Consider the following 8313-nt stretch of genomic DNA (forward strand, 5'->3'; position numbering starts at 1 on the left):
CTGACGAAGGGCTAACGCTCGAAACGTCAGCTTTTTTACTCTTTACGGTGGCTAATTTACGTTTTCAACCCAGTTGTTAACACTAAATTACCTGCTTTACTCTCCCACCGACGCAGCACCACAGTTTCTTTAGAAACTTACCCCTTTATTTATTTGAAATGTAGACGTGTAAGCTGCTATAGAATTGTTTATCGTGAAAATAAAACGTTTGAATTTCACAAAGTTTGTACCACGTGTGTTTATTATATATTTGAGTTTGCGCCGCAAAATTTTAAACGGCCAGGCTGGCGTGTAGACACGCTGACAGGAGAAACTTGTTTCCTGTAGTGTTTTGCTCAAATTTAAATGGCAGGTTTTTCAAGACATTCAGAAATATCAGTTTTTTTCTCTTACTAATAACACCTCATTGTTACGCAGTTTGGCGAACTAGTTAGGTTCCTATCAAACGTTTTTTAGGATGAAACGTCAACCGTCGTGTAGTTTAGCGGTATAAAACTGAATTGCATGAAATTTGAATGCAAAATGGTGTTCGACTTTGCCGTAAAGAATGATAAAGCGAAATGCAAAATCAAGGATCAAATGGAGAATGTTTTAATTTGTCGTGGTTATATGGCTCTGGCTGTAATGATAGAGAATGCCTCGCAATATAGAGTAGCGGTTGATCGCTATCTGTAACTGATAGCTGACACTTCCATTAGAAGAAACTCTATGTCGTGGAACAGGTTTCTTCCAGATAGTTTGTTTGCATAAGTATCTGAAATTCTATGGCTTCGTATTTGACTTATTAACAAATTCGTTCATTAAAAGAACTCCGCTTCGTGAAATTATCGTTATAAAGTTCTTCACTTCTTCGCCGTCACTGCTTGTCCAGCGGTGGTGGCCTGGACGCGCAAAGGACAACAAAAGCTTAAACGGCGGAGTTAGTGTTAAGCCGTTAACATCTAGTAAACCAAAGAACAAAGGGAAATTCTGAATTACTATGGAGATGTCAATCAGCATTGTAAGAGCCGCTCTTCTTGAAATAAAACTGAAAAAACCGTGGTTAGCCGCTCGGAATACAGCGGGCTGTTTTATATCAATACAAATGGACCATAAATACCCCACCTTAAATGACAATTCTAGTTCCCTTTATTTCATTGAAGTGTGAGCAGCTTTACCAAATAATACATGTGAAAGATGATTTATCGGACAACCTTCATGAACATCAGTCTACAAAAGTATTGTCAGGAGGGAAACATCAAGCATTTTATAACTTCATTTTTGATTTTTTTATCTTAGTTTCTCTTTTCAGCTTACATGGGATACGTGTCCAAGCAGAAAGGCGTCATGAGAGATGCGATGGCTTTTGTTACGGAAACTTGTGTGTTCATTTCCATCCAGAATGACTCAAAATTTTAAAATTTAACAGCTAAACCTGCATAGCTCTGCAAATTTTCAAAAAACTTAGGATGGCGTAAGTCACGCTAGACATGTAAATGTCGTGTCACCAGCTCCATCTATTCTCACCACATTTGCGTATTCAGGTTAACACCAGGTTCTCGAGTAACATTCTTTTATTTCCTTGTAGATAAGACACTAAGCTATATCCCTCGTGCGCATGCAAGATTTCCACACCTTTTAGGATATTCAAGATCTTTTAATCTTTTCTTTTTCTTTTTTTCTTCCATTTCTGTAGAGATAGCACATAAGGAGTTAAGCACCATAATAATAATATTCGCGATCTTAAAATTTATTGTTCGTCGGTGAATGTTAAAATCACTTTCAACTGACAAGTTTCTTTGAAAAGTCCCAGACAATTATTGAGCGATAACTCAAGCTGCAACCAATTACATTCGGCCGTGATACAGAACAGTTTGAAATGACTGCGTTTTGAAGGCTAGTCTCCAACGAAAAGTTTTTCGGAAGTTTCTAAAGGTGTTTCATTTGCGTGGAAGAACTTCACTAAAAGATGCTAATGTAAACTGCACCTGGTTAAACGAAAATCGTAAAGCCGAAGATAGTGATGGAAAAATACTTGGCCACTAGCAGCAATCGTTATTGTGCAAAGCGGTCGATTTGCTGAGTAACAAAATGATAAAATCAAAAATAAAAGAGAAAGGAAAGAAATAAAAGATGTTTAATGCCGAATTAACTATTCATTACATCAGTGAAAATAATGACTTTTACGATCTAGTCACACTATTCTATTATTGATAGCATTCAGAGTTGAAAACAGCTGGGGAATCATCGTGGGTGGTTGACAGCTCGACATCATTTGGAACTCGCACGTTCGTGCCGGCGCCTTGAAGGTAACCCATATCTATCTATAGATTTCCGCTGAGCTTTAATGTTATATGAAAAAAACAAATCTTTGAATTGTTCTAAAAGTTAATGTCGCAGTGACATATAAAGAAGTCGCTAGACTTATAATTAACACTTCGCCTAATAACTGGTTTGCCTCCGCACTTGATTAATAACAGCGGCGGGTTTCTTACTTCTACACCTTTTAAAGTTTGACGATGTTGTTGATGCGGACGTTCCCTTCTACGAAAGGAGCCTTAACTTTGAAAATAAAGCAAAATGAAAAAGGCCCAACGACTTTGTTTCGAAGGAGGTATTCTACAGCCTTGCCGCTAATCTTCAGTTAATTTTGTCACAACAAGCGCATAAACGAACCCAAAATGTTCCGCAACCCTTCCTGGCCATGAAATTCACTTTGACCAAGAAAGAGACGAAAAATCTTTTCTGATCGCGACATCTTGAAAATACCCTCATAGAAAGTCAGCAACAATGTTCTTTGACAATAGCCTGTGACAACTTGAAATACACGGAAGTATATAAGTCAGACGCGAAAACCCCTCACGGTGTCATAATCTTTCGGGAAGAAACAAAAACCTTCCAGGAGAAGCACTTGAGTTTGTACATTAAATAGTGCGATTTATTTGTACTCAGAAATTTCCGTCGGCAGCGTTGTTAGTATAGCCTTCTTCAAAGTCTTCTAACTGTAAGATGCTGTAAAGTGAGAGAATAGCGTGATCCAGCCAGCCGAGAGGACCTCAACTGCCGTTTAGCCAAAGTCCTTACTCGAGAGTCTCAATGGGGTGATGGCTTTTACGACTATCGGTTAAAATTTTGGCTAATTTCCGGCTAACGGTTAACACCTTTCCATTGTTTCCACCAGATATATTTTTTACGGTTAACTTTTTTTACGACTAACGGTTCAAATTTGTCAATTTTTACGTCTAACGGCTAAATATTTTGGCCGTTTTACGGCTAACGGTTAACCCCATTGGGACCCTCTTACTCGTTCGTCATGTTACTCATAGTTGGTTCCGCCTCATTAACTTTCTTTGCCTTTGCAAAATACCTATCTAAGGTTACTCTGTTTAAGCAGCGAAGTAAATATTTTGCGCGTTTTTGGATGACTGAACTGACATCTGGTAAATATAATACTTAATACTTATACAGCGCCGATATCAATATTGCTATTTTCATTAGCAGAATAAGGCAAGCTGGACAACTTGATTAAAATCCCGTTATCAAATAAACTATGGCACATTTTGTGAAGAGTGCCGACTGAGAAAGTGGTTAATATTCTCCGAGCTGAGCTGGTAAAGCATTTCTGTACAGCTGGACACATCTTGGATCGTCAAAGGTAATTATATATACCAGAATTTCTCATGCACTGGAGCTTGTGTCAGCAAGATGAAGACTACAGCACTTTGTGTTTTTGCTCTGTTCCTTTCTTCGATGTTAGTTGAGGGTGGCGCACCTAATAATATCTGTACTCGGAAGGGTTGCAAGGTAAAAAAATACATGAATAAGTAGAAATCTCTTTCGTTTTCAATCCATCTAAAATGTTTCATTTTCTTTTCGATAAAAGGATTTTAAACGGATCGCTATATTGATTTTAGTTAAATTGTCTAGGTGGTCCGACTAGGAATGACAATTATTTTTCCCCTTTTAAAAAGCGAATATCCAGCGAGGAATACTTATTAGTGAGGGTAGAAATACCTTACCTATGTATTTATTCATGTCAAAATGAGCTGGAATCTTTCAACAATATTTTTTCTTTATCATTTCATTCATGTCATTGTTGAAGGATCCTAATTGTTCAACTCATTTTTCTCACTAAAAGCCGTTTTAAATTGTTTTAGGAAAAGCCTACGGAAAAGTTTAGAGATGAAGAAGGAGTTAGAAATTTAGAAATGATGAAGATGAACATCCGTAGACGCTTGGAGGAGGTAATTACAGGTTTTTAATCTATCGTCTCTTCGGTTTGTCTGGTTAAGTCAGTATCCAAATAGTTTAATTGGAGGAAGAAGTCATTCGGTTCTTTTGATGCATTTTATTCCAAATATTCGTCAGAACGGTCTTGTTTTTTTATTTCTTTTTTTTCGAATAAATTTGAAGAGAAATTTTAAGCTTATGTTTGTTGAATCTTTGTAGGCAAAACGTGAGCAACAGTACCGGAGAGAAATTTGCTCACGAGCCCGCGAGCTGAGATGTGGAATGGAACAAAAGAAATAGGTTGACTGCAGTGAAGACTACACAGCTAACTTGAAGTTAAAGCATAATTTCATTCCTAAATAACGAAATTGAGATGTAGATGCTTTAGCCGCTATCATCAATATTATATTCTGTGAAAGTCTATAAATTGTTTGAATTCAATAAAGGCTGTGCTCCGTATGGTGAATATGTACGATTCGCTCTATTTGTTGTTGAGCCCTAACATTTTAAGTGGCCCGCCAGGGTAGTGTGAGGACTCTTTAACCCTTTAACTCCCATGTCTGACCACGACACATCTTCTCTTTAGGATTTCAATACAATATCAAACAAACAACAGATGAGAATAAGGAAAAATATCATTGACTGGATTATCAGTTGACCCAATACCAATTTCTCCAAATTACCATCATAAAAAACTGTATGATAGACAGAAAGGAGAATTACTAATAAGATCTTTAGAATGAAGGGGTTTATATCGAGGCCTTTATACTGATGTTTAGTTAAACATCGAGTTATTGCCCCTGTAATTCGCAATAAACTGATTTTCATTCACAATTTACTATAGGCAATTTACTATGAACATAGGTGGATCTTTCCGCTTGCACTGCTGCTGCAGTTATTTTTGTTTCATCATTGAAGAAAGGCATGATATTGGTCCTTCATTTTAAGAATCATGGAACAGCAACAAATCCCAATCAGTTTGAGCTACAGAGCTAGGCATATATAGCTAAAGTTTTGAAGAATTTTATCTGGCTGGAGTAAGCTGAAACTATTTTACATAACCTCTTTCCTGCAGCCGGTAGTCTTTTTGGCATACTCAAATGTTGGCGGTTTCGATAGATGTCGGCCGTCTTTGTCAAAACGTGCCAAGACTGATGGCTGATAGGCATCAGAACTGTCAACATCTAACCATAAAGTGAAATTTATATCATCACCTGCCGCGGAGAAATTCACGTTAAATTTCATACTAACGGATAAGATCGAACGAATAGAATTACAACGTGTCCCGCCAATGTAGCACGTTCGTTGGCTGCCAATGATGTATTTTATTTTGGTGCCTTTTATTTTAATCCGACATTAAGGTAGCTCTGCTTAGTAACATAATTTCTCTTGTGACTTGATCTTAGCTACCCATGCACCATAACCTCCCAGCCAGCGGAATAAAAAAGGAAACCATGCAGCGGTCTGCTAAAGCCTACTTGTTAAAATTTCAGGTTTTTTAAGAAAGCGTAGACAAAGCTGGCAAGTGTATCCGGACTGGCTCACGTTGACCGCCACCCAGCTTTAAATATGTTAGCGTAATGGTTTTCTATGGGATTGAATTGCGCGAGAGAAAAGACATCCGCAAAAAAACACGAATGGATAAATAAATAAATAACAAAATTAAGCGCTCGTAGAGATACTAAAATCGAAAGACAAAGAAGAATGAGACGGTTATACGATAACATATTTCCTTAATTTTTTATTCTTTTTTTCCGCCGCAAATTAGTTTTAATCCTGACAAAGCTTAACTGAGTGCACTCAACAAGACAAAGCAATCGCAATAATATGGCTGGCCATTTCTCTAACATAATTAGAGAATTTCTAACATAATCCCTCTTGTGACTTGATCTTAGCTACCCATGCACCATAACCTCCCAGTCAGCGGAATAAAAAGGGAAAACATGCAGCGGTCTGCTAAAGCCTACTCGTTAAAAATTCAGGTTTTTTTAAAAAGCGTAGACAAAGCTGGCGAGTGTATCCGGACTGGCTCACGTTGACCGCCACCCAACTTTAAATATGTTAGCGTAATGGTTTTCTATAAGATTGCGTTGCGCGAGAGAAAAGACATCCGCAAAAAAACACGAATGGATAAATTAATAAATAAATAACAAAATTAAGCGCTCTTAGAGATACTAAAGAAGAATGAGACGGTTATACGATAACATATTTCCTTAATTTTTTATTCTTTTTTTCCGCCGCAAATTAGTTTTAATCCTGACAAAGCTTAACTGAGCCCACTCAACAAGACAAAACAATCGAAATAATATGCTGGCCATTTCTCTCATCGTCTTACATCTTTTTTTAACTAGCAAATGATAATGTAAATATTGATTATAACGAAGATGATAGTGACAATAATGCAAACAGTGTCTATGGTGACGTGACATGTCAATGGAACTACACAATTTTGCAAAATTCTCATCGTAAACCACGGTGTGAACGGTAAAACACATAACGGTCACGATTTAAGCGATGCCTGCTTTAATGATTCAAAAGAGGGTACTAATTTTAACCGGGGCACTGTAGGAAATGAATCTCTTATTCGAAATCATGATCATTCTTCAAAATTACCGTTTAAAGTAAAGGAATATCTCTCAACGGAGAAGGCATTCTAATAACGCATCTTTATGAGGTTACCAAATATTGCTTTCTATGCCTTTCGTCAAGAGAACGGGGGAGTACTTACGATAAACTGTACTCTGGGTTGCACCTCTAAAAAGTTTGGCACTGTCAGGCTAAAGATATATAGAGAAAGGGGCTTCAAGGGCTGCCGTAGGGAAAACAATAAGGAAAGCTGCAACCGACGCATTTAATATAAGATTACAAACGTTACAAAAGAAAAAGGAAATGTTTTGAAGATACTTTCCCCTCTTCTTGCTACTGCAAGACGTTTGAGTTTTGTATTGATTTATTAAAGGTAGATGAAAAGTAACCCATACCATAAGGAAAGTACAGATATACCGAAGATATCTGCGGAGTTGAAGTATTTGAAATTCAGGGTAGGAAACCCCCCCCTTCCTCACAGCCTTTTTCATATAATTGAAACGAATGCACCCTTCCCCGATTCGTGTACGATTTGAAATGTGCATCATAACGGCTTCCATGTTTTAGAAAAACCCGTTTCTGAATAAATTTTAAAGCTTGTGGTCAAAACAAATTTAAAAAATCTCCTGCAAAGGTACAAAACATAATTTTACCCATCCTCAATATGGACGTGACGCCGTTTGTAGTATCTGGTCTTTTTTGTCTCATTTTTGGACTTTCTGTTGAACTTATCGGACGTAATCCATTAAATATGTTGAGAATAAGCGAGAAAGAGGAAGGATCTGCCATGAGAGCAGAAGGTTCGGTCATAACAAGCGAAGATTCTGCTATTACCAGCGAAGGCTCTGCTTTAAAGAACGATGACTCTGTCAAAGAGAGCGAAAACCTATATCCTTATTGGCGAATCGATGTTTCACCAGTGAGCTTTAAAATGAGGGTCGACACCATGATTTTCTCTGAAAAAAACCTTCAGTCTTCGTTGTCAGCTTCAAATACACGATGGCGTAGCAACACTCGTTTTTTGGCTCCTATTTTTCATGCTCAAGATTAATGATAATTATAATAATAATAATAATAATAATAATTCAGTGTTATCAATTATTATTTCTAGGTATAAGGAGAGTTAAATGCCTCGTATTTTCTTTCTTTCTAGCGTATAATAAATTAAATTGTGGATTATTGGTAGCGTCTTTAGATTTCGAGGAAAACGGGGCCAACCGATGATGAGCGTACGCCATCCCAGCATACACTCCTCAATTTGCACAAAAGAAAGCCTTTTTGATTGCCTTTTTCCTGCCGTCCTGAAAACGAACAGAACTTAAAGGGACACCACAATGTAATCGAAGTCATTTAAGAGGATAACGTGGAATGATTTGATACTGAAATTTTGATAATGATCTAAAAGGAGAGTCAACCCATATTCTAGACCCTGGTAGAGCTCTAGGTTGTTAAACTTACCAACCGCCGACTGACAATAAGCTGAGGAGTTAAATTGATTGTATTTTAAGTTGGAAAAAA

General features: G+C 37.3%; 1 long non-coding RNA gene across 2 annotated transcripts; it reads left to right on the top strand.

Annotated features, from left to right (window-relative positions):
• The first annotated feature begins 2164 nt into the window (after nucleotides 1-2164).
• Nucleotides 2165-4675, top strand: LOC149047360 (uncharacterized). 2 transcript variants are annotated; one of them, XR_016186411.1, is made up of 3 exons: nucleotides 2165-2288; nucleotides 3478-4223; nucleotides 4429-4675. It is a non-coding gene; the product is annotated as an uncharacterized LOC149047360 (long non-coding RNA). The 2 variants fall into 2 exon arrangements; XR_016186412.1 differs by having other exon boundaries at nucleotides 2274-2288; nucleotides 3481-4223.
• Nucleotides 4676-8313: the final 3638 nt, after the last annotated feature.

The sequence above is a fragment of the Pocillopora damicornis genome, chromosome 4 (assembly GCF_964200805.1).
Source record: "Pocillopora damicornis chromosome 4, jaPocDami1.2, whole genome shotgun sequence".
Classification (NCBI taxonomy): Eukaryota; Metazoa; Cnidaria; class Anthozoa; order Scleractinia; family Pocilloporidae; genus Pocillopora; species Pocillopora damicornis.